We start from the raw sequence: 26,163 nt of genomic DNA, 5'->3' as shown, positions 1-26,163 counted from the left end.
AGAAATGGCCACATGACCATGCTTAGCCGCAAAGGCGACTGGGGAACGTAGTACTTAGTTTGGCATCCGTACACTTATTAAAACCAGAAAGGAGACAGCCGAGGGATAATGGGTAGGGACAAAAGCATCTGGCACCTAGGATTTAAGGAGGTGTTTTGGGAAAGTACTTGGCACAGGGCCAAGTACAAGGCTGGTACTCAGGAAATCCGGGCTGTTATCACTCGTGTTAGGGGGGAGTTCTTTTCCAAGGAATACAGGGACTTGCTGTGTTTTGAACCCTGGAACTATTCTGGCTGCTTTGTTGGGGTCCCGTCTCATACCACCTGAACCCTGGGGTGATGAGAAAGACAGAAGCCCCCTGCCCAGTTCTTTAAGACCCCCATAGCCTACGTGAGGGAGAACCTCATACCTCCTCTCTCTCATTAAGGATAAAGCAAGAAAGCAACCTTGTCTTAGGGACTTTAAGACAAAGAGAGACAGGTGACATTGAGGACCTCACAGCTCACCCCACACCTGCCTCCAAGGAGCGCAGCCACCTCAGGGTGAGAAGTAGTGGCCACCTTATAGCACCCAGGCTCTCAAACAGAAGGCCATCATGCATCTTTGTTCAGCTCAGAAATGCTCCCTTCTGAAATATTTCTCTCAGGTTCTAAAGCCCTTCCTTGTCCAAGGAGGACTCTGGATAACACAAGAGGGAGGGGGCGGCTGGTGCCAGCAGGCACCATGGTCCTGAGGGTCCTGCTGACCCCCCGCCCCTGAGTAGGAGGGTCTCCAGGGTAAGAAGATGAGATGCTCAGGTCCAGCAGATTGTGGCTCTGCATGTGAGCAGATGTGAGAGCCGGTGGCTGCAGTGCTGATGGTAGGGTTTGGGCATGCACAGTTCCATCGGACACTAAGGGCTTCTGAATCATCCATGTGGTGTGGTCATGGAGAGAAAGGCTGCAGTGAGCAGTGCTGCTCAGCTCGGGATTAGAACCATGAGTTCCTCTCATCTGCTCCACAGACTGTGTGTGACTGCCAGCCACCTGTCTACACCTCCCCGCTGGTGACACCCTCCCAGCCTGCAGTCTGTATGCTCAGCTTTTTCTGAAGCCTGAACTGGGCAGGGCTCCTGCACACACAAGCACCACATTTCAGCTCTCTTCCTCCTGGCGCCTTTTAGAGTCCTGATGAATTAGTTATTTGTGCTAACATCCCCCCACCCCCCACCCCCACCCCATCCACCCCACCCCACCCCACCCCCTACCCCCCATAGGGTGTGGCCTGGGGAGGATTCTTAGTAAAGGCTTGGGCAATGAATGAATGGATACTTGAGTGAATAGCTGGGCAAGTGAAAGAAGAATGTTGCCATCAGCCTTAGAAGTTTATGGAAAATTTTCTTTTTTTCTTCTTTTTTTATTTTACCAGAATACTGCTCAGCTTTTGTTTATGGTTGTACTAGGAGTCGAACCTCTGGGACCTTTGGTGCTTCAGGCATGAAAGGCTTTTTGTAGGTTGGGAGTAGATAGCATAATGGTTAAGAAAAGAGTTTCTTATGCCTGAGGCTTCAAAGTCCCAAGTTCAATCCCCCACACTACCAGCAGAAGTGAGAAATGAACAGTGCCCTGTTTTTTGTTTTAAAGGCTCTTTGCACAATCAGTATGCTATCTCCTTGGCCCTTTAAAAGTTTATTGACAAGTAGAACATACCAACTTGTAAAGACTCTGATTTGAATCTCAACTGTGTCATTGATTTTCTGATTGGCCTGGGACAGGGAGTAGGGAGGGTGCTTCTTTGTGAGACAAAGTTTCCTCACCTGGAAACCTTTGTAGTGTGGTGAGGATTCACTGAGACAGTGGGGTGATCAGCAGAGATCTCAAGCACCTAGCACTTAGTAATGGCTCACTTAGCACTGGTTATTAACAATCAGAGTTCTTGATTATATTCTCCTTGAAATCAGTGGGGTTTGCTCTGAACTTTTAGGTCACAATCCCCTGGGTGATCAGCTCTCCCTGGTGGCTGGAAAGGTCAGGAAGGACTGATAAAAGCCTTCATTCAATCTTTCACTCACTCACTCACTCACTCACTCACTCACTCACTCACTCACTCACTTACTCACTCACTCATCCATCCCGCACAATGAATCAGTAAACGTTTTCTGAGTGTCCCCAGAGCTGGATGCTGGTGGTTGGGGGAAGAAAGGAGACTCCCCAAAGAGAAAGCTGTCAAATCCATCTTTGTGCAAAGGGAAGTGGCAGAACCCCTCTGCCTGCATCCTGTCACCCCCACCCCCCAGAGCTGCTCCATCTGTGTCCTTTTCCTGTACTGCTTTCATCCCAGCCCCGGGCTGGGGTCTCTGCACCTCCACCCATACCAAGCCATTTCCTCCCCTTCTGTCATCTGCTTCCTTTGATCCTCTTGTCAGGAGACTCCTGGAAGCCTTGGAACCCTTGGCAACTCTCCTCCACCAGGCCAGGTTGGGCCTGGGGATCCCACAGGGACAGGGGGTCAATGCAGGTCTCTCCTGGGATGCAATTCAAGGGGCAGGTGATCGTCACCCCAGTCATTCATTCATTCACTCATGAGTTACAGGCTGGTGGGGGAGGCCCACAGTAGGACTAAGACAGGTGTGTTACCCATCTTCCTGAGTTCCTGCCCAAAGGGCAAAACCTATCTCACATCCCAGTGATTCTCCCCAGGTCTCCCACAGCAGGAGTTATCCCAAGATGTGAGCAAGGAGCAGGGGGCTAGGGAGAGGGGCCTTTAGGGGACCTTCATGGTCAAGGGAGCACCAGGCTTTGCTGGAGTGGGCTTCCTGGCACAGAGCAACACCCTTACGTTCAGTAGGGAGGCAAGGAGAGAGGCAGCTGCGGATGGAGCCCAGTGTGAAGGGGAGATGGGTATACAGCAATCATCAGAAAGTGAACAAGAGGGCTGGGTGGTGGCAAACTTGGTTGAGCACACATGTTACAGTGCACAAGAACCTGAGTTCAAATCTCCAGTCCTCACTTGCAGAGGGGAAGATTCACAAGTAGAGCAGGGCTGCAGGTGTCTGTCTTTCTTGTTCTCTCTCTCTTCCCTCTCAATTTCTGGCTGTCTCTATCCAATAAATAAAGACACTTTTTAACAATTAAAAAAAATTGTAAACAGGAACTTGACCTTCTAACACAGGTGCCTGTCCTTTACCTGGCATGGGCCTCCATTCAGGTCTGGTCTAGAGACTGTCATTCAGGGTGTGCTGGGCTGCTCTGCCTATACGGGCAACAATCAGTGGCATCTCCCTCTAGCCCTACAAGTCATCTGACTGAATGGAGGTGTGGCAGGATGACATGTTTTCCCAGATCCTACTGCTGGGAGACTGTTTCCTGTTCACCCACCCTTGGCTCCCACATTACCCCATCCCTAGGTGAGTAGGGATTGGGTGGGGAGGGTAAGGGAGGTCAGGCACCAGGTCCCTGGGCTCACCTCTGCAGGGCAAGCAGGGGGCCTGTCATTTTGTATCCTGGTCACAATAGTTTCAGCTGGGGTGCTGGGCAGGTTCACCCTCCTGTCCTGGAGGTGGCCAACAGGAAAGAAAGCAGAGGCTTAGTTGCCAGAGAGAGTGGGGAGGTCCTTTCTGCTCACCAGTCCACCTATCTGGGACTCTAGACATATTTCCTCCACAGAGAGGCATTCAATCCCTCCATCTACCCATCCACTTACCCATCCATCCATTTATCAATCTTCCCACCCATCTATTTATCCATTCAGTCCATCCATCCATCCATCCATCCATCCATCCATCCATCCTTCCTTCCATCCATCCATCCATCCATCTATCCATCCAATCCACCATCCACCTATATTCATCTAAACATCCATTCATCCATCCATCCAACCATTTACCCATTCAATCCACCATCCATCTATCCATTTAACCATCCATCCATCTGTCTCTCTGTCCAATCCACACAGCCATCCACTCACTCATTTACACATTTACTCATTTGTACACTCACTCACTCACCAGTTCTGCCCTGTGAAACTTGAAGCACAGCCATCACACAGTTAGACAGACAGTGATCGAGGTAACTCAGGTTTAACAAGTGCTGTAGTGCTTTAAAGGCTGATGCTGGGGAGGAGGATGCATGTGGATGTGGCCTGGATCTGATCTCCTTGGGCAAGTGACATCAGTGCTGAGACCCCAGGAGCAACAGGGGCTTGAACAGGGATCCTTAAGGCAGTCTGTGTGCTTTGCACCATGTACGTTTAACCCGCTGCGCTACTGCCTGGCCCCCATTTACTTATTTTATTTATTTATGTATTTATTCCCTTTTGTTGCCCTTGTTGTTTTATTGATGGTGGGGAGCTGTGGGCTTGACCTGGGATCTTTATACTGGTCCTTGCACTCTGCGCCACCTGCACTTAACCCACAGTGCTACAGCCCGACTCCCTACTTATTTTTTTATGAAAGGGAGAGAACAAAGTTTTACTCCACTACCGAGGGAGTTCCACTTGCTTAGCTTTTCTTGTTCCCATGCACTGTCAGGGATCAACTCTAGGGCCTCACACACACAAAGCACATATTCTGCCACTGAGCCACCTCCCCAAACCCTTCTATGCATCCTTCCAATCAGTCCACTCTAGCCCTCTCCCTCTGCCCTGGCCTGCGGGGTCTATCAACAGAGACCTAGGGTAGGGGGTGAGAGAATGAAGAGGACAATAGACACAAAGAACGAGAACAAGACAGGAGGTCTGATCAAGCTCTGAAAACTTTATTTCACAGCAGCAATATAAGCACAAGCAAGGAGGAAGTTCATCTAAGATCATGGGGGGAGGAGGAGGGCGAGGGACTTTCCAGTCATATGGTAATCTCAGTTCTTGGAACCAATGGTCAGAATTTCCTCTCTACCCATAAATGTTCTTACCGGCTACTTTCAGGATGTTCTATAACTTACCATATGAGAGACTTAGCTAAGGCCTTGGCCCCCGGCATCTCCTCCCTTTTTACAATTTAAATGAGGCGGGAAAATGAGGGTGAGAGTTAGGAGATCTCATCAACAGATGAGTGGGCATTAACCAGAGGGAAGATGTATTGACCTGATTCCTCCCGTGGGGTAAATATAGAGCTGATCTTCCTGCATCTCATATGGCTCTTGGTGTCTTTTGGGGAGGAGAGGTAGAGCCTTTATTTTTATTATTATTATTATTTTTTTTTTGGTGGGGAAGGCCCACGGTGAGTGGTCTGAAGATTGACACCAACCTCTATGCGAATCAGGTTTGCTTCATGGGGGACTCAGAGGCAGACAATTGGGTCCTCCCCCTGCAGTACTTAGCCTTGCACCCCTTGCCGCTGCCCACGCCACGCCAAGGCTGGCGTGCATAAATCTAAGTTTTATGCAGCTCCTAAAGGAGGGAGGTCTGTCACCTTCAGGTTCAGCCAAGCCTCTGTCAGCCAAATCAAGTCTGTGATAATGTATTTGTAAGGGTTTCGAAGCCAAGGAGTCAATTTGTTGTTTTATAAAGCCAGTAATCTTATTAAAAATAAAGGGCCCCAAGGTAATCATTAACAAGAGACTAACCAGGGGTCCCATAAGGGGCATCAAAAGGGAGAACATGGAGGATTTCTACCAACTATCAGCAGCAGCAGAAAATTTTTGTTTTTGTAATTTAACACTAAGCTTGTGTAACTTGGGTCTCCACTAAACCGGACTCATTAACATAGAAGCAGCACTCTTCTTTCAAAAACAAGCAGGTGCCACCCTTTTCCGCGGTCAGGAGATCCAAAGCTCGCCAATTCTGTAAGGCAACTTGGGCAAGGGAGGTTAGTTGTCTCTGTAAGGAGGCTAAAGATTCGGCCGAGGCTTCTACCGCCAATGAGAACTGTTGGGAGAGCTTAGCTGTGGTAAGAAGGGAATGACCCAAGGCTCCTCCAGCCAGACCAGCAGCCACAACGGATATTGCAAGAGAAACGCCAGCCACTAAAGGAAGAAAAACAGCCCATTTTGTTCTAGGGGATGAGGGGCTGTCCCAGCCTAAATACTCAGCAGGAGTAAGCAGGGTCAACTGGGGTACTAAGGTAACTGGAAGGCATAACAATCTCTCATCTATTTGGTTAGAAAGATTTTTAAAAATGGTACCGTTACACCAAAAGAAAAACCCATCAGGGGCAATAAGATCTGTGACAGGTAAGGCAGTCTGACTGCACAACCTAGTACCGGCATTGGAATAACAAAACCTAAATTGTTCTTGTTCAGGAGCTAGGAACAAAGAAACTTCAAAAATGGGAGAAAAGGCCTTACCAGATGTATCAGAAGTATTTAATGAGGTGGGATATGGAACTGCCGTCAAAGGGGACGTCCTAACATGGCACAAAGAAAACATGCAGAAACATTGCCACGGCCAGTGATATTGGCAAGCACTAGGCCTTCTCTCAATAGAGATAGCCAGGAAAAGGGGTGGTGTGTAGCTAAAGCTGAGAGCTGTGTATTTAGCTCCTTCTCATGTGTTTGAATTTCAGCATGAAGGGGTTGTTTGAACTTGAACAAGAGCACGCCAAATATAAACACGGCTGCTAGGCCAGGTTTCATCTTTGGTCATATACATAGCTCCTTTGACTGGCGTGGTCCAGCGGGAATCCCAGGGATCCCAAACAACCCAGGTATAGCCTGTGGAGGAGCGAAAAAAATTATGGCTATTGTTGGGAAGCTGTGTAATAACTTCATTACTTTTTAGGGTCTTAACATTATGGATGTTACATGATCTATAGGGGCAGCCCACGTTCTCTTCAATCCATCTGTCTGTGCAATAGGAATAACGTTGGTCAAACAGAAAGCACAGGGCAGGGGCAATCTTCCCGGGCTGTGCCTTAAAATCTGTAAAATTTAACATGATGGCAGATTGGCACCCGGAAGGTGGACAATCAGCTGTGGCTAAAAGATGACCATAATTTTGTGTTTTAGCATAGTTGGTGTAGTTTTCTGTCAGGAAAAATCGCCAGGCAAACTGGGAGGTAGCTCCTCTCTTAATAGGCACTATTGTAGACATCCACTGACATAGAAGGATCATCCACAGGAACACTTGTGGTATCTTGAGTCCACTCATTTTCCTGAAAGAGAAAAAAGGTAAATATTCTCAGGGAGAAGATTGCTCCCTGTATTCATTTCTATTATTAATTAGTTTTATCAGCCTTTCCGGCAGCCATCTAGCTGATCCTTCCTTGGTGTCATAAATACAGGCCGAACCTCTCCCCCATATGAGGACTGGATCTGGGCCATTCCATTTGAAAGTGAGAGGGTCTTTCCACATAACTGTGGCATAATCTTTATTTGTCTCAGGGTGCCAAAGGCGATTGGCAGCAGATTTGCCATGGGCATCTAAATTTAGAAAGTTAATAACAAACAAGGCGTGATGAAGAATATTTCTAGGGGACCCCTTCTGGGGGTATAATTCCCCCCTCTTTAACTTATGGAGAGAATTTTTGATAGTCTGGTGGGCACGTTCAACAATGCCCTGACCTTGAGGATTATAAGGAATGTCAGTAATGTGTCTAATTTGTAACTGGCGGCAAAACTCTTGAAATTTTTGTCCAGTGTAGCTGGGAACATTATCAGTTTTAATGATTTTGGGCTTTCCCATGACAGAAAGGCAGTTTAAAACATGGGCTATAACATTTTTAGAAGCCTCTCCAGTATGTAAAGAAGCAATGATAAATCCACTAAAGGTATCTATAGTTACATGAAGATATTTAAGGTTGCCAAATTCAGGAACATGTGTAACATCCATTTGCCATATTTCATTTGGAACCAAACCTCCGGGGTTAATACCCAGGTGGGGGGTGGGTAAAAGTGTGACACAGGCGGGACATTGTTTAACAATTTGGCGAGCCTGTTCATGAGTGATCTTAAAGAGTAGGCGAAGGGTCTGAACATTTAAATGATGTAAAGCATGACTCTTTTGGGCTTGATATACAGAACCTATCAGTACTGGAAAGGTCAAGCGGGTGGCAGCATCAGCACAAGCGTTTCCTTCTGAAAGTGGGCTAGGCAGATCAGAATGAGTGCAAAGATGTCCGACAAAAAAGGGGTGACATCTAGAGGCTATCAATTTTTGAAGTTGAGAAAAAAGAGGGGTGGCATTTGTGGAGGGTCTAATAGAGGAAACGGTCTCAAGAATGGGAACCAAATGAGCAATATAGGCACTGTCTGTACAAATTGAAAGGATGATTTATTAATTTTTGAAAAACCTGTATTATTGCAAAAAGCTCAACAATTTGAGCCGATTTGAAGGGGGAGCAAATAGAGGTGGCCTGTCCATCTATAACAAAGGTGGCTGTTCCATGGGAGGAGCCATCAATAAATACTAAGCAGGCATTTAACAAAGGGGTGGGGGAAGTGCACTTTGGGAAAATGAAGGGATAGACCTTCACAAATTGAAGCAATTTATCAGCAGGGTAATGATTATCAATTTCTCCCAAAAAGGAGGAGCAAGCTATGGGCCACTCATTCGTGGTTTGCATGAGCCATTTTAGTTGACTTTTGGAATATGGAATGATTATTTTTTCAGGATCTTTACCAAAGAACTGGTGGCTCTGTTCGCATCCTGAAAGAATAAGCTCAGCAACCAGGGAGCAAGTACTTTAGGGGGGAAGCTGGAAGGTGAACCCAAAGGATAGGGCCACTCTCCAAAACATTCCTGTAGGTGTATGTGAGGTGGAACAAATGACAAACAGGAGTGGTGTTTCATAGGAAATAAAGGAAACTCCCTGTTTCTGAATGGCTTCTTCTACCAACCATAAAGCGCATGTAGCTGCTGGGGTCAAGGAGCAGGGGGAAGAAGGGTTAGAATCTCCCTTAAGAATTTCAAAAAGTGGCCTAAGCTCTCCAGTGGTAAGCTTAAGGTATGGCCTAATCCAATTTATGTCACCCAACAGTTTTTGAAAATCATTAAGAGTTTTCAAGTGGCCTACTTGAAGCTGAAGTTTTTGGGTAACAATTTTTTTATGGCAAAGCTCAAAGCCTAAATAAAAATAAGGGTCTTGGAGCTGAATCTTATCGGGAGCAACCTGGAGTCCCCTATCTGCCAATTTTTGTGATAGTTCTTTACAACAGTAAAGTAGTTGGGTACCGTCAGGTCCTGCTAAAAGGATATCATCCATATTGTGGATAATATAGATAGAAGGCCACAAAATGCAAAAGGGATCAACCACTTGTGCCACAAACTTCTGACATAGCGTCAGACTATTAGCCATGACTTGAGGGAGGACCCGCCATTGAAAACGTGACATGGCCCCTTGAAATTAGTTACTGGCAGGCTAAAGGCAAACTGCTGTCTATCTTCAGGGTGTAGGGGGATGGTGAAAAAGCAATCTTTAAGATCGATGATTATCTTGAAAAACCCAGTAGGGATGGCCACAGGAGTGGGCAGTCCAGGCTGTAAGGCCCCCATAGTAAGCATAGTTTTATTAATCTCTCTCAAATCTTGTAACAGTCTCCACTTGCCAGATTTTTTCTTAATAACAAAAAAAAGGGGTATTCCAAGGGGAGGTGGTAGGCTCAATATGGCCAGCGGCAAGTTGTTCCTGTACTAACTCTGTTGCCACAGCCAGTTTTTCAGAGGTTAAAGGCCATTGATCAACCCACACAGGCTCGTTAGACTTCCAAGTAATTTTGTCTGCATGGTGTACAGGAATGTCAACAGCCATTAGGGTAAATTTTCTCCCCCAATCCAGAATGGTCATTCTTTTTAACCACCGGGATAGGTTCTTTCATTCCCTGTGAATATTTTCCTAAACCTTGTCCAGGGCGGAAGCCCTGTTTTAACATTTGGTGGGTAACAATTTCATTTGGGCTACACATGATAAGATTTAGCTGGGCAAGGATATCTCTTCCCCAAAGATTAAAAGGCAGGCCAGGCACAACGTAAGGTTGAACAGTGCCAGTATTACCTTCTTCATCTGTCCATGTAAGGACCTTGGAACTTTGTTGTGGGTTGGAGGTTTGTCCAATGCCTTTAAGGTGAGTGAAGGAGGCCGTGAGGGGCCAAGAAGAAGGCCAGTCCTTGTCTGAGATTACCGTGGCATTGGCTCCAGTGTCTACAAGTCCTTCAAAGCTCCTACCATCTAGTTTTAATTTGAGGAGGGGTCTATCTTGAGTAATCTGTTGGACCCAGTAAGCATCTGAAGAGCCAAAATTACTGATGCCTCTGGATTTTTTGAAAAAGTTTTGATTAGGATGAGTGAGGAGAAATAATAGCAGCTGAGCAATTCTCTGTCCTGATTTTATGGTTAGGGGACCAGAAGTGGATGAGGCCAGAATTTTTATTTCTCCTGTATAATCATTATCAATTACTCCTGGGGAGACATTTAGACCCTGGAGAGTTGAACTAGCACGACCAAGAAGGAGCCCAAAAGTACCAGGAGGTAGGGGGCCAAAGACTCCAGTATGTAGGACCTGAACTCCCATTTTGGGTGTTAATATTGTGCTGGTGGAGGAACAGAGGTCCAATCCTGTGCTGCCTGTGGTGGCTCGGGGGAGATTGGCGACGCCTGAGTCTGAGGAGTTGGCATTTGGGGGACAAACCTGACAGCCCCAGGGGTTTGTCTCATGTTTGGGGCCAGGGGCTGGCCCCTCTGAAAGTTTCCCTGTTTTGGGGGGAGAGTATTGCCATGGGCACCTGTCTTAGAGCGGCACTCTGAGGCCCAGTGCCTTCCCCACTTGCATTGGGGGCATAGAGTGGTGGGCGGTGGACGAACCGTTTTTTGGGCCATGCACTCTCGGGAGAAATGTCCTGGCTGTCTACAATTAAAGCAAGTCTTAGGCTGACTGCCCTGTGTAAAGTCTTTAAGGGCAGCGCCAATAGCCAGTCCCATCGCATGGGCAGATCCAATGCCTGCACACAGTTTGATATAATCAGAAAGGTCGGCACCTCGGCGATGAGGGCGTATGGCGGCCTGACAGGGCAGGGTTTGCGTTTTCAAATGCCAGATGTTTAACAAGAGAAGTGGTCGCCGACCCCTTGGGGGGAGCCGTTTCCAGGCTTTGAGACCCGCACATTGAATCTGGGCCAGAAGACCTGGGGGGAATTGGGCCTGTCTTTCATTGGTATCGTAAGGGCTCCTTCCTAAGAGTTTTTCTCTGGTCCATTTTTTTGAAGCTTTGCTTTCAGAATTACGGAGTGCTATTTCCCTGCAGTTTTCAGCAAATTCAGTCTTCCAAAGCATATAATCACCCCCCGTTAGGGTGGCGCGGGCCAGAAAATACCAGTCATTGGGCACGAGCCATCGTTCACTCAAATTTTCAATCAGGGATAAGGTAAAAGGGGCGGTCGGGCCATAATTGTTTACTGCCATTTTTAGATCTTTTACATGTTTAAACCCTAGACAGCAATATTGTTGATTTTTTATAGCACCTCCCTCACTCTCTGAGCCCCCTTGGATTTCATTTTCATCATCGGAGGCTTCGTTGTCAGAGCGAGCTGCCCCCTCATTAGCTTCTCCCTCTGAAGAGTTTTCTTCTCCCTTGGAGGGGGAGGCATGGTTTTTATTTGTACTGTCTGGAGGAACAGTGGATTTGCTCCTGGTGACGGGAAAAGCCAGGACAGGTTTTTGAGATTTTGGTTTCGCTTTAGCCTTGGGTGAGGCGGGCGTCGGAGAGAGGGAAGATAGTGCCAAATCAAGAGCCCGCAATTCTTTTACTAATTGTAAATACTCTCGTTTTTCTTCTATTAATTTTCTAAGGGAAGCAGTTTTTTGTGCAAGTTGTGCTTTGGCCTTAGTGGTATAATCAGTAATATCGGCCAAGTTGAGGACTGGGGCACAAAATGGCGGAGCCGTGGTGTAGGGAAGTGGTCTGGTCAAAGAAGAGCATAGGGGTGGCCAGTCAAGATTATGATATTTGGCCACCTCTTCATCAAGGGATGAGGCCTCCTCAGGAGAAAGACTATCATCAGGCCCGTTTTTGGTGGGGGGGTCTTAAGGTTGTCAAAGAGGGGTAAATCTTAACAGGAGGGGACTTAGCAGGCGCCATTTTGATGGCAGCGGCCTCAGGGGTGGGGTCCTCTGAATCAGGCATGGGAATAGAGACGGACTCACAAACAGAAGGTGGTCGGGAGTGTCATTGTAAGATTTTTTTTCTCCCTCTCTCATGACTCCCTGTACATCAGGACAATGTTTATAGACCTTGAGTATATCATTTACTAAATTCCAATAAGTAAAGGCCTGAACTGGAATCCTTTCTGGACCAAAGGTCCCATAAAAATCTTTTAGACAATCTCCTACTCTGGCCCATCTTTTTTCATTGATAGTCCCCTCTAAGGGGAACCACAGGCAAACATGGCTCACAAAATCAAAAAACTTCTTGAGATCTTTTTTCTTAACCCGAGTTCCTCGTGACTCGAGGGACTCTTTGAGGCCCTTAAGAAACAAATCATGTTTACTCAATGCTTGTCCATAATTGCGTCGCTCTTTCTTACCTTAAGCAGATCAGTCTCACAGATGGGCGATTCTGTGGTGCGGACCTTCTCTCACTCCTTAACTGAAGCGGTGATCCTATGCTTTGCGGTCGACCATTGGAGAGCGACGTTCTCTCAGACCCCAGACCCAAAAAGGCCCCACGTTGGGCACCAGGTGCCCTGGCCTGTGGGGTCTATCAATGGAGACCTAGGGTAGGGGGTGAGAGAATGAAGAGGACAATAGACACAAAGAACGAGAACAAGACAGGAGGTCTGATCAAGCTCTGAAAACTTTATTTCACAGCAGCAATATAAGCACAAGCAAGGAGGAAGTTCATCTAAGATCATGGGGGGAGGAGGAGGGCGAGGGACTTTCTAAACATTCAGATGGTAATCTCAGTTCTTGGAACCAATGGTCAGAATTTCCTCTCTACCCATAAATGTTCTTACCGGCTACTTTCAGGATGTTTTATAGCTTTCCATATGAAAGACTTAGCTAAGGCCTTGGCCCCCCAGCATCCCTCCATGATTATTCTCACCTGGACAGGTCTCCCTGCTTCTCCTACTTTAACCTCTGCAAGTCTCTTTTGCTCAAAGAAGCCAGAGCAGACCTTGTAGATGGTGTGTCTGAATGTTGTCTCTCCATTCCCCTCTGGGAGAAGTGGAAACTAACTTCATTCTGGAATGTCCAGCCCTTTATTCTTCTACCTTCTTCCTATCCTTCTGCGCCAGTCCCAACAGCTCACTGGATTTGTGGATTGGTTATCCCAATTCACCGTGTTTTTCCCCCCACCTCCCCCTCCCCCCAGGTGCTGTGTGCCTTTTACCAGGAGCACCCCTACAGCCTCTGCCTGGCTGACTCCTCTGAAGCTCAGGGTCCCAATGAGACCTCATCTCCTTTTCTGCTCCCTCCACTAGGGACAGGCTGGGCCAGGAGCATCTCTGGGTCACCACAGGCCCCTGGCACCCCCTCTGTAGCCCTGACCATATTGGAGGAGGGATTTTCTCCAAGCCAGTGTGTATGTGTGTGTGTGGGGGGAAGAGGTGTCTGGGAGAAACTCAAGGCTGGTGGGGGGAGGAGGCTGCAAGGCAGCAGGACTACAAAAAGCCTATTGGCTACATGTGCAGGTTGAGGAGGGACTGGTATGGGGGTGGGGGTGGGGAGGCTCCCAGTGGAAACCCAGCTCAGCATGGGCTGTACCTACATATCTCAGACCTGGGGGGGGATCATTGGCTGCTGCTGATGTCATGGCAAGTGTACCCTCCCATCTGCAGGACACCACAGAGCCTCAAAAGATCTTGCTCTATGGCCCTAACAGGGGCAGTTAGTCCCAGGATGTTGAGTGAGGGTGACAAAGTACCTGCTCTGTGCTGATAGTTGCAGTCACTGGAGGTCTGTTTCTACCTTCATGTCCCCATGCCCACAGTTAACAGATGAAGAAACTGAGGCTCAGGGAGGTGAAGCAACCCCCCCCCCCCCAGTGTGACTCAATCATGCTGGAGCTCAGGTGGATAACCAGGAGCTGGCTTCATGTGTCACAGGTTACCACCACCTTGACTCCAATGGCCTCCGCTTGTCCTCTGCAAACTAGGCTTCCACCCAGCAGGTCCCCCAGGGCCAGGCAGTTCTCAGGGTCCTTGCACACTGTAATTGTGTGTGTTCAGCCAGGTGCCACCTTGCACAGCCTTTCCCCTTCTCCTTCCAAAGTCCTGAGTGGGAGCGCCCTTGAGCAGAGGCTAGCTGGTAGTGCAGTCCTCTGTCCCGGATGAGGCACTCAGGTGGGCTTTGGATGACTAACATTTGAGTGTTAGAATCCTTTCAAGCTTTCATGAGGCTGCCACCATCAGGAGTAGTCCATGTTCATAAATAAGGTTTGAAGATGTGAAGTGACCCACCCCGGAGGCATAGATAGCATAATGGTTATGAAAAGAGACTCTCCAGCCTGAGGCTCTGAAGTCCCATGTCCAATTGCCTGCACCACCATAAGTCAGGGCTGATCTGGTTTAAAAAAAAAAAAATGAGACACTGAAGTGACCCATGTAGGATCACTCAGTCAGTAAGTAGCAGGGCAGGGAGCTGCTTCTCAACTGAGGTGTAAGGGTTGATGGTGACCACATGGATTTAAAGTGCACAATTTGGTGAGTTTGGGCACCTACATACACTGATAAAACCATCACCACAAGACAAATACAGCTACTCCCCCTACCCCCTCCTCCCACTTTGCTTGTGTCCTTTTGTGTCTGTGATCTGTCTCAGCACCTAGTATCTATCCCCCAGTAACTCCTGAGCTGCTTTCTGGCACTCTAAGTTGGGCTGTATCTACTGGAATGTTCTATTGATGGGAGCACACAGTACACATTGTGACTTTGAGGCTCTCTACTGCATTTGCACCACACAGATACTTGGCTTCTCTAAGCTGCTTCAGACTCATGCTCTGAAGGGCCAGCCCACAGCCTGTCAGACCACTTGCTGGTGGACATTTGAGTTGTCTTCAGATTTGGCCCTTAACATATACAGCTGTTCTGGCCATGTAGGCAGGGTTTCTGCATGGTCTCAGACTTGCACAGCACTGGGATAAATGTCTAGACATGAAGTAGGTTGTGTATGATAGAGATGTTTCTTTCACTTAAAAACAAAACAAACAGAAAAACTGCATACTGTTTTCTAAAGTGGTTGAACCATATTCCACTCCCATCCACAATGGAGGAGGGTCCCCTAGGAGGGTGGGGACAGGAACTCAGGCCTGCTGGCTCCAGAGTCTATGCCCATCACAGCCAGGCGCCACAGTGGGCCTCACAGTGGGCCAAGTCCTAAGTAGAGCCAAGTGACAGAAGGGGGGTCCAACACACACCAGGTACCTCTCAGCCTGCCTGATTTTCTACTCTCTCTCTCTCTGGGTCTTGTTCCTCACTGAGCAGAGAGCACTGCCTTCCCAAGGGGCCTGGGGACTTGGAGGGCACAACCAGACAGACAGCAGTGGGCACTGGGCCAGTGCCAAGGTGCAGGGTCCACCCCTTGGACCCTCTGTGAACTCTTGTCTCTGTGCCTTCTGGGTTCTCCCAGCCCTGTGACAAAGCTTCTGGGTGGCTAGGCGGTAAAGATGTCTTTTGGAACCAGAGAGAGAGAGAGAGAATGCGTGTGTGTGTGTGTGTGTGTGTGTGTGTGCGCACTTGGAGAAAAGGCTTGTCCCTTTCAGCTGCAGAAAAGGAGAAAGAGAAAGAGAGAGATAAGAAAAGAAGGAAAGTAGGAAGGAAGGAAGAAAGAAGCCACTAGAACCTGGCAGAGGGAGAGAGACAGAGATTGAGATAGAGAACCAGAGTGAGTGGGAATGAGAGAAGCAGCCAAAGCCGGGAGGAGGAGTTCCTCTCCGCAGACCCCAGGGAGGCGGGGAGGGGTGCTAGAGGGGCGCAGGAATTCTTCATTAAAAATGAGGCCCCGGAGCCGGGCCCGCGGCGGCCAGGAGCCCGGCTGCCGGCAGCCTCCCTCGCGCGGGAGCACCGAGGCCCGCGCCGGCTCCAGCCGCCCGCGGCCGACCTCACGCGTCCTCAAAGCCAGCCTGTCCCACTTCCCCCGCCGGTTGCTACAGCAACTGAGCTCTGAGTAATCAGCTGCACGGTGACCTTTCTTCCCCGGGAGAGAGGGAGGGAGGGAGAGCTGGGGGCGGGGTGGGCGGAGGGAGGAAGGGGAGGAAGGAGGGGGAGTCGGCGGGGAGGGGGAGAGAGGGGAGAACAGAAGGAGAGAGATGGAGAGGAGGAGGGGGAGAGGATGGTGGAGAGAGAGTGGGGGAACGAGGGAGGAGGAGGAGGGAAGAGGCTGGGGGAGGAGGGCGGCTGAGCGCCTGGTCGAAGCTGTGAAAACACTGCAGCTGGGGTCTGGGGGCTTCGCGGGGAGGAGCTGGCAGGCAGAGGGAGGGAGGGAGGGAGGGAGGGAGGAGGGGGCAGCGGGCAGCTCTGGGCGGGAGGAGGGGGAGGCTCCAGAACCGGGGCGGGGAGAAATTCCGCTCCAGACCCCCTCGCCTGCGCCCCACCCCTCCAGCCTTGCCTCTTCCAAGTCTTTGCCTTTTCAGAGGACCACTCTCTGTGCTTTTCTGCCTCCAAAGGCGCCCTTTTTAGAAGTCTCCACTCCCCCATTGCCCAGATGGGAAAATTGAGCCGCTGCAAGCTGGATTCTCTTTAATGGATGCAGGCCTCTGCCTGTAGTGCCCCCACCCCCTCTGCTCCCCATTATTCTGACAGGGAGACTGGGGGATGGAGGGGGGGTGAGTTCTAGCATATCCTCAGCTCCTCCACTGCCCTGCTCTCTAGCTTCAGTTTCTGTTTGTAAAAGCAAAAATGGGGGGGGGGGTAGCCTAGGGAGGATCCCTCACACCTCCTATTCATTTGTACTTCACAGAAAAGCAGGGAGGAAGCGAGGGGGAGCCCCCAGGACTAGGGGTTGCCCCAAGGAAGGGCAAGGAGGGCTCCTAGTACCTGGGAGCCTACCTACCACCCACAGGCTGCTCCTCAGTTTTGTTGCCCGCGGGGCCAGCACCAGACACATCTCCAGCCGGGCCCTGGGGACCTGCCAGCCGCCTGTCTACCAGGCCAGCCAGGCCCGTCACAGCCACGCCCACAGAGGGGGGGGACGCCAGATGGTGGAGGTGCCATTTTAACCAAAGTCTGCGGCAGTTGGAGAAGGGGAGGAGGGGAGCCCCGGGCAGGAGGGGCTGAGACCTCGCTTTGTTCTGCCCCTGCTTTCTCCCTCTGGGCCCTTCTCCTCAGCTCAGATCTGTGGGGACCTGACCCAACACCCCTGGAACTTGAGCTACCTGACCTCTCTGGGTGCCTCTTGGGTCTGCAGGGTGTTGGGGATCACCTGGGGATGGGGAGAGCAGGTCAGCTTCTCAGCTCGTGCTCTCTCTCTCTCACTCTTTCACTCTCTCTCTCTTTTTTTTTTTAACCAAAGCACTGCTCAGCTCAGGTTTATGGTGGTGCTGGGGATTGAACCTGAGAAATCACAGCCTCAGGCAGGAAAATTGTTTGCATATCCATTATGTTGTGCCCAGCCCTCTCATTCATTCTTCTTTAAAATTTTTATTTCATTATTGTTTATTATTATTATTATTTTACCAGAGCACTAACTTAGCTCGGCTTTGGTGTTGTGGGAGATTGAACCCAGTACCTTAGAGCGTCAGGCATAAAAGTCTGTTTGCATAACCATTATACTATCTCCCCCACCCACTTTTTAAAATTTTACTCTTTTAATGAAAGAGATACAGAAGGAAAGATATATCTATATGGAGAGAGAGATCAGGGCTCTGCTCAGCTCTGGCTTATGTTGATGTTGAAGATTGAACCTCAGACCCTAGAGCCTCTGGCGTGAAAGTCTTTGCATAGTTACTACTATGCACCCAGCCCCACCTCCCAAAGATCTAGATAGTTATGAGCACAAGAGTCAGAAGGAGAGAGAACCAGAGCATCACTGGCACAATCAACGCCAGGGAATGAACTCAGGACTTCATGCAGCTCCAGCCACTGCTACCACCTAGGTCTATGACCTCTCAAAATACATCAGGGACTTCCCCAGTTGCCTGGAGATGCTGGCAGGAGGTGCTGGTGGGAGGGAGTAGCAAAGCTGGGGACCTGCTCAGCTGCACTGTCTGCATTTTTATTCTGGCTCTTCTAGGCACCCAGAAGTCTCCCTACCCCCAACTCCCACCTCCATCCCTGCAAATGAAAGGTGGCCAGGACTTGGATAGCAAAGCACAAGCTGTCCTGTAGACCTTTTCTGGGAGGTGTTGTGGGGGGGGGGGGGCGAGATTCAGAGCAGTCAACCTCCTCTCCCAAGGTGGGGGACAAAGTCTTCCTGGCCCTGAGTGGCCCACAGTGAGGTCTGTGAGCTGTTACCACACAAACTTAGTGTCAGAGCTGGCTGTCACAGTGGGTACTGAGCCTGTTCCATGGATCCTGACTCCTTGGAGCCTCCTTATTCCAGAAGCCTTCATGAGAGCTCACTTTTTACAAATAGGTATTTTATTTATTTTTTTTAAATGTTTTAAAATTATCTTTATTTGGTAGAGACAGCCAGAAATTGAGAGGAATGGGGAGGGAGAGAGACAGCTGCAGCCCAGCTTCACTATTCATGAAGCTTTCCTCCTGCAGGTGGGGGCAGGGGCCTTGAACCTCGGCCCTTGCTCATTCTAACATATGTGCTCAACCAAGTGCACTGACACGTGGTGCCATTTTATTTATTCATTTACTTATTTTTTTAATTTTATTTATTTATTTTCCCTTTTGTTGCCCTTTTTATTGTTGTTATTACTGATGTCATAGTTGTTGGATAGGACAGAGAGAAATGGAGAGAGGAGGGGAAGACAGAGAGGGGGAGAGAAAGACAAACACCTGCAGACCTGCTTCACTGCCTGTGAAGCGACTCCCCTGCAGGTGGGGAGCGGGGTGCTCAAACCGGGATCCTTCTGCCGGTCCTTGCGCTTTGCGCCACTTGCATTGAATCCACTGTGTTACCGCCCGACTCCCTTTATTTATTTTTTTACCAGAGCACTGCTTGGCTCTGGCTTACGATGGTGCTGGAAGGGTTGAACCTCAGGCATGAAAGTCCTTTGCATAAACATTGTGCTTTGCATAAACATTGTGCTGTCTCCCTCAGCCCTACATATTTATTTATTTTATTACTATATTTACCGGATAGAGACAGCCAAAAATTGAAAGGGAATGGAGTGACAGGGACAAAGACAGACACCTATAGCTCTGCTTCACCACTTTTGAAGTTTTTCTCCTGCAGGTGGGGACTGAGGGCTCGAACCTGGGTCATTATGTATTATAATGTGTGATCAACCAGGTGCGCCACCACCCAGCCCCTCCCTATTTATTTATTTTTAATGAGAAAGGTACAGAGTGAGATAGAGAGACAGACAGACCCCAGAGCACTGCTCAGCTCTGGCTTATGGTGGTGCTAGGGGTTGAACCTGAGACCTTGGAGTCTCAAGCATGAAAGGTTTTTTTTTGCCTCTCCCTAGCTGAGAACCCTCATTCTACAGCAAGCCCTGTGGTGGCTATTGTGCTTAGACATAACAAGGGCAATGGCCTGCAAGTCTGAGCACCCACAAATGTCTCATCATGGAGTCCTGAAAGCACCCAAGGGCAGCTGCTAATAACCCAGTTTTCATAAGGGAAGATTCATGGAATGTGACTTGCTCAGGTCTCCCAGCACTGGTGCTGGAGTTGATATCAGAGTCCATTTTATAGGGCATGGCATGGGGGCGGGGACTCAGATAGCAATAGGCAAGGAGTCTGACAGAGGGTGAAAAAGACCACAGCACTCAAGTTTCTTCAGTGTGGTAGGGGGTCAAGCTTAAACTTGGGTGATGCACATGGCGAAGCAGTACACCATCCAAGTGGGGCTGTTTCACCAGCCCCAGAGTCCACTTCTGACCTCAGATGGGCTTCCGACCCCTCACCCCCATCTCAGCCTGCTTCAAAGACATGGGTGTTGCACTGATTTTGTTGCTAGCAAACACCGTCGGCCCTTGTTGGAAGATGCTGATGGAGACTGCTCAGCAGAGGAGAGGACATGTGTCACCAGATAGGCATGCGGCTGGGGGGAGGTCGTCAGTAAGGTTGGAGAGACCGAGATGCCAAGTGAGCACTCACAGCCCAGGAGTCTTTTCTGATCTCTGGGTACTGGGGGGCTGGGACTGTTGCCCCTAAGATGAGGAAGCTGAAGTGCAAGAAGATCAGAGGACTTAATGCAAGTCCCACAGGGCAGGCAGTGCAAACAGGTTCGGGACAATGGCAAGACTTCCTCAGCCAGGGTGCTCTTTTCTGCCCATGCTCTGCCCATCCTCACGGTTCCACCATTCTCCCACTACCCTACCACCATCCACCAGCCCCTACTGAGTCATTTATGCAGTCACTATCTGCCCATTCACACACTCACCTCCCCACCCAGTCGTCCCACCATCATCCCATCTACCCTTCCAGCCATCATCTGCCCATCTATCTTTCCATCCACTCATCAGTCCTTGAGTCCATTCATCTCTCCTTCTATCCATTCATTTATCCATCCATCCTTCTGTCCCTTCATCTAGCCTTTAATCCATTCATCTATCTATCCATCATCCATCCATCCTTCTGTCCCTTCATTTACCTTTTAATCCATTCATTTATTCTTGCACCTATCTTTCCTTCTATCCCTTCATTTACCCTTTAATCCATTCATTTATTCTTGCACCCATCTGTCCTTCTGTCCATTCATTCCTCCTCTCACGCATCCATCTATTTATCTCTATCCCATTCAGCACCTGATTCACCATTCATGTATTCATCCCCTCATTCATCCACCTGCCCACCTACTTTTCTGTCCATTACTCATCTATTTATTTACACACCCAGCCATATTCCCATCCATCTATCCATCCTTCTGCTCACCTGCTTGTCTATGCACTCATCCAGCCATCGAGCCATCACCCATCCCAACGCTACCTACCAACTCACCTTTGTAATCCATCCATCCATCCATCCACCTGCCACCCACTGACCAAAGAGCCATCTATTCATTTATTTTTATTCTACAACCATTCTCAGTCTTGTCCCTTCATATTTGACTTCTGAGCCATATGCTGCTATGTGCTGTGTGCTGATTCTGTCATCTCTGTGGAATTGTACACGCTCTCCACCTCCCCCCATTCCACATGGCTCTAGTTCTCACTGCTCCCCCAATGTGGCAACCCCAGTGTGTGCAGTTCAGAATGTTCCTTCTTGCTTTCTTTTTAAAAAATTTTTTATTATTATTATTTTTTTAATTTTTTAATATTTATTTTATTTATTTATTCCCTTTTGTTGCCCTTATTGTTTTATTGTTGTAGTTATTATTGTTGTTATCGTTGTTGGATAGGACAGAGAGAAATGGAGAGAGGGAGGGGAAGACAGAGAGGGGGAGAGAAAGACAGACACCTGCAGACCTGCTTCACCACCTGTGAAGCGACTCCCCTGCAGGTGGGGAGCCGGGGTTCAAACCGGGATCCTTATGCCGGTCCTTGTGCTTTGTGCCACCTGCGCTTAGCCCGCTGCACTACAGCCCGACTCCCCTTTTTTAAAATTTTCTAATATTTATTTATTTTTTCCTTTTTGTTGCCCTTGTTGTTTTATTGTTGTAGTTATTATTGTTGTTGTGATTGATGTCATCATTGTTGGATAGGACAGAGAGAAATAGAGAGAGGAGGGGAAGACAGAAAGAAGGAGAGAAAAATAGACACTTGCAGACCTGCTTCACTGCTTGTGAAGCGACTCCCTTGCAGGTGGGGAACTGGGAGCTCGAACCGGGATTCTTATGCCAGTCCTTGCCCTTTGTGCCACCTGTACTTAACCCACTGCGCTACCACCTAACTCCCTCTTCTTGCCTTCTTTTGGGTAGGACCTGCACTCTAAGATGCTTCTTTTCTGAGTCACTTCATATCCTCATGTGGTTATTTCAATCCCAAGATTGTGAAAAGGTGTGAAAAGAGACCTAGCCACCAGTGTTGAAGTCACTTATATAGCCTCTCTGCTCTCCAAAGGACATCAGTCATGAAGAGGCTGTACCACTGAGTCAGACCCACCAGTTCAGGGACCAAAGCCCAGAAGAAGGGACATTGAACCAGGAGCTAGGGTATTTCTGCTGCAGCCTCTGCTCTGCTGCTGCTGGACACCGGGCTGCTGAGAATGTGCACAGTCATCCCTGTCAATAGGAGGATTGTAGGGACACAAGTAGAAGCTATAGAAAAGATGCCAACCTATGGAGGGCTTTCTGAAAGGCTGAGTGGGCTCCATCTTGGAGAAAACACACATTGTCTTATTATTGAAGCTTTCCAGAAAGTTCTTTTGATCTGCTCCATCAACTAGCTAGTCATTCATTCATTCATTCATTCATTCTGTACTAGGACCCCTATTAGACTCAGGGATCTTGAAATCAATACAAATAGCTTCTGCTCTCAAGAACATTGCTGGTAATTGACTTGAAACAGCAATCCCAGTCACCGGGCTAGAGTGCTGGCTTAGGTGGGAACTCAGTTCTGGGGAGATCCCAGAAGGTGTCTCAGCTGTGCCTGGGGTGGGTAAGTAGGGAAGGGGCCCAGAGGAGGGGCATACTCAGAACCGGAAGGTTAAGGGCAAAGTGGAACAGGGCCATGAGAGCAGGACAGTCATGTGTAAAGGATTCGGGAATTGGGGAAGGAAGGCTCTGACTCAGACCCAGTGCATGTCAGGCCCTGTGTCCATTTTCCCATCTCATTATCTCAGGATGATGAGGCTTCCTCAAGTCCGCATGGCTGGCATTCTCTCCCTTTGCAAGGTTCAGCAGTGGGAAGATGAGAATCTGAGACTGACAGAAACTTTTTTGAGGTCACACAGCTTGCACTTGCTACTTCTAGAACACAGCCCAGAGGTCTGTAGATCTGACTCCAAAGTCTGGACCCAGCCTTTGTTCATCTCCTCCCACCTGAGCATCCTTCCACTACCTCACTTTCAAGCCACAACCCCAAGGTGAGGGCGGGGAGAAAGCACCCTGTCAGCATCTGCTTCCTCCAGGCAGTCTGGGCAGCTTGTTCATTCATTCATTGAACAAATATTTGTCTGCTCCTCCTCTGGGTGAGGTCCCCAAGGTGAGCAGTGACAAGCCAGGCCCCTCTCTGCCTTCCTGGGGCTTTTTGGCAGGGAGGTTGCTAAGGGGACTGGCCTCAACTTTCTGCAAACCCCTGCTTCACACAGTCTTAAAAAACAAAAACAAACAAACAAAAAAAACCCTGTACTGTCCAGGCCCAGGAGAGCCAAGCCAGAGGCTCCCAGAGCCAGAGCTGGGGAGGCAGCTTGCAGAGCTGTCAGCCCAGAGCAGACTCCTCTCATCAGCATGGGGCCCCAGCCTCCCTGCTTAAAGATCGCCTTGGGCGCTCTCTTAAAGATGCTAACGTTGCAGCTGACATTTGGGAGATCCTGGCAGGCGATCAAACCAGAGCTGAAAATCGGTGCTGCTGGGCGGGGGTGGGCACCAGGCAGTGCGGACAGGGCTGGTGGGGGCCCAGGGCAACAGGGTTTGTTGGGGCTGTGCTTTCAACCTGGTCTAGCTGGACTGGGTATCTGGAGGCTCTGCTGGAAGGTTGAAAAGAGGAGGAGGAGGAAGAGGGAGCTGGGGAGCAGGAGAAAGAGGGGAGAGGAAGAAGAAAAAGGGAAGAAAGAGAAGGAGGCAGTGGCAAGGAGAGAAGGAAGTGGGAAGTAAGACACTGGCTATAAAGCAACCTAAAACCCTACCATCCTCAACACCGGGCCCATGCTCACAGACCGTTTGGCTCAAAGCAACTCTATGGGGAGAGGGGTAAGATGGAAAGATCCTGATGTCAGTGACATCTCTTGGCGGAGTGCCAGGAGCTGGGCTCCTCCCTGTGTAGGGAGGGGTGCTCTGAGGAAGTGGAGGGCCCAGAGGGAGGAGTCAGGGGACAGCTTCTTGCTCTCCTTATGCCCAATACACATTTATGGACAAGTTCCACAGACTTCCACCCGCAGGAGCCAAATTTGTCCCCATTCAACCCCCACCCCAGCCCCACTCACCTACCTGCTCACCCATCTACCAGACGGACTTCCTTCTGTGCCATTCGCCCTCTCCTTACCCTACCATCCACCTGTCTAATTCTGTCAGTCCATTCATTCACCTAGTCAGCCATCCACCCTCCCCCGCCCCCATTTCCCATCCACCCATCCATCCATTTCCTCAGTTTACATATCCTGTCTATTCACCTGGCCAGATACCCCTTCATTTCCCATACATCCATCTGTCCAGAGAATAGTTCTTCAATGCAAGAGAGGCATACCCATCCCAGTTTTAGGGATGCCAGGGAGAGCTTCCAGGAGGAAGCTGGGAACTAAAGACTGGGGAGGAAAGAACCAGATAAACTGTGGGAGAGAGAGATGGCTCAGGCTCCCAAAAGAAATGGGAGCCTGAGACAAAGGTCATTTGGAGGAGGCTCAGGTTCAGTTTTGGTTGAAGCTTAAGAGAGTATCTTAGGGCTGGGGAGACAGCATAATAGGCATGCATGCAGAAAAGCTCACGGCTGAGGCTGAGAGCACCAGATTCAGTCCCCAGCACCGCCATAAACCAGAGTTGAACAGTGTTCTGGTAAAAAAAAAAAAATGATATAAATAAAATACTTAAAAAGGTATTGCACCAAAGAAAAAGACTCTGGGGTGTGTGTGGGGGAGAGGGTTCAGGTCCTGGAACATGATGACAGAGGAGGACCTAGTGGGGTTTGAACTGTAATGTGGAAAACTGGGAAATGTTACACATGTACAAACTATTGTATTTTACTGTCAATTGTAAACCATTAATTCCCAATAAAGAACTTAAAAAATATAAAAATGGAGAGAGAAGGGTCCAGGTGGTGATGCACCTGGTTAAGCACACACATTACAATGAGCAAGGACCAGGATTCAAGCCCCTGGTCCCACCTGCAGGGGGAAAGTTTCCCAAATGGTGAAGCAGTGCTGCAGGTGTCTCTCTCTGATACTTTCTTTCGCTATATCTCCTTCCCCTCTCAATTTATTCCTGTGTGTATTCAATAATAAATAAATAAAAATTTAAGAGGGGGGACTGGGCCAGGCAGTGGTGCACCTGCTTAAGCTCACACATTACAATGTACAAGGACCCAGGTTCAAGCACCTGGTCCCCACCTGCAGGGGAAAAGCTTCGTGAATGGTCAAACAGGGCTGCTAGTGTCTCTCTCCTTCTCTATGTCTCCCCTCCCCTCTCAGTTTCTCTCTGTCTCTGTCCAATAATAAATAAACAAAAATATTCTTATAAAAAAGGGAGAGGAGGGAGAAAGGTGAGTTTAAGAGGGAAGCAATGCTAAGGCTGCATTAGGGCTGCGGGGCCAGGGCACGAGGAGGTTGAGACAGCTTGGCTGGCACTGGGTCAGCCATTTGGAATGAGGGGAGGGGAAGGGAGCAGGAAAGAGAAAGGGAGAAGAGAAAGGGCCCTGCCCCCAGCTGTTTGCCACTACTCTCCAGTGGACCCTCTAGTGCCTGTCACACCTGTCCATGCTCTCAGCTCCATTTGCTCAAGTTAAGTTAGATCCCTACGCGTCCAACCTCCAGGGTGATGCCTTTGCATCTTTTTTTTTTTAAATGGGGCATAGAGATGAATCCAGAACTTGGTGCAGTACTGCTAACTGGCCTCCCCACCCCAGTTTCTGTTCTTTATTTTGTTTTGGTCTTTTGAGTCAGTGCTGCGTTCTGTCCAGCCCCAGGGTGCGCTGCTGGAACTCAGAAGTATGTGCCCTGTCTCTAAACCCAATCTTTTCCCTCCTGAGGTCCCTTTCCCTAGCCTCAGTCAGAAATCTGGGGATCATCTTCATCCCATCTCTCCTCTTCCTGTCGCCATGCCCTGTCAGTCACCTAGACCTGCCGGGTCCACGCCTAACACACCTGGCACCTGGCACTCCCGTGCACCTGCATCAGTGTAGATGCTTCTGGCTGCTCTCCATCCTAGCTTATGAGGAAATATCAATATGGCCACTATCTTCTCTTCTTCAATCCTTTCCTGGTTCCCACTGCCCTCTGGATAAAGTCCTAAATCCCTTTCATTTCCTCCAAGGCCCTTCTCAAATGGCCCAATGTCAACTTCTCTGGCACCCAATCTCATCTAAGATTTGCCATCTATCAAGTTCATTGCTGCCCATTCTGGGTCCAGCCACTAGCCTGTCTTTTGGCCCAAAGCCTAGAATCTTCCTGAAA

The 26,163-nt window shown here is 49.1% G+C and overlaps 2 long non-coding RNA genes across 4 annotated transcripts in view; one reads left to right on the top strand and one right to left on the bottom strand.

Moving 5' to 3' along the window:
- LOC132540925 (uncharacterized) overlaps positions 1-26,163 on the top strand; it is a 578,575-nt gene that overhangs the window by 160,180 nt on the left and 392,232 nt on the right. The gene's annotated exons all lie outside the window — the stretch shown is intronic.
- LOC107522740 (uncharacterized) lies at positions 4,713-14,041 on the bottom strand. 3 transcript variants are annotated; one of them, XR_009552114.1, is made up of 3 exons: positions 13,770-14,041; positions 12,430-12,616; positions 4,713-7,066 (listed from the first exon to the last, which is right to left on the bottom strand). It is a non-coding gene; the product is annotated as an uncharacterized LOC107522740 (long non-coding RNA). The 3 variants fall into 3 exon arrangements; XR_009552115.1 differs by lacking the exon at positions 13,770-14,041 and adding an exon at positions 12,948-13,081; XR_001601599.2 differs by lacking the exon at positions 13,770-14,041 and having other exon boundaries at positions 12,430-12,689.

This window comes from Erinaceus europaeus, chromosome 10, assembly GCF_950295315.1.
Source record: "Erinaceus europaeus chromosome 10, mEriEur2.1, whole genome shotgun sequence".
Lineage (NCBI taxonomy): Eukaryota > Metazoa > Chordata > Mammalia > Eulipotyphla > Erinaceidae > Erinaceus > Erinaceus europaeus.
The sequence above is the reverse complement of the archived record's forward strand: the minus strand, read 5'-3'. Positions and strand labels throughout refer to the sequence as shown.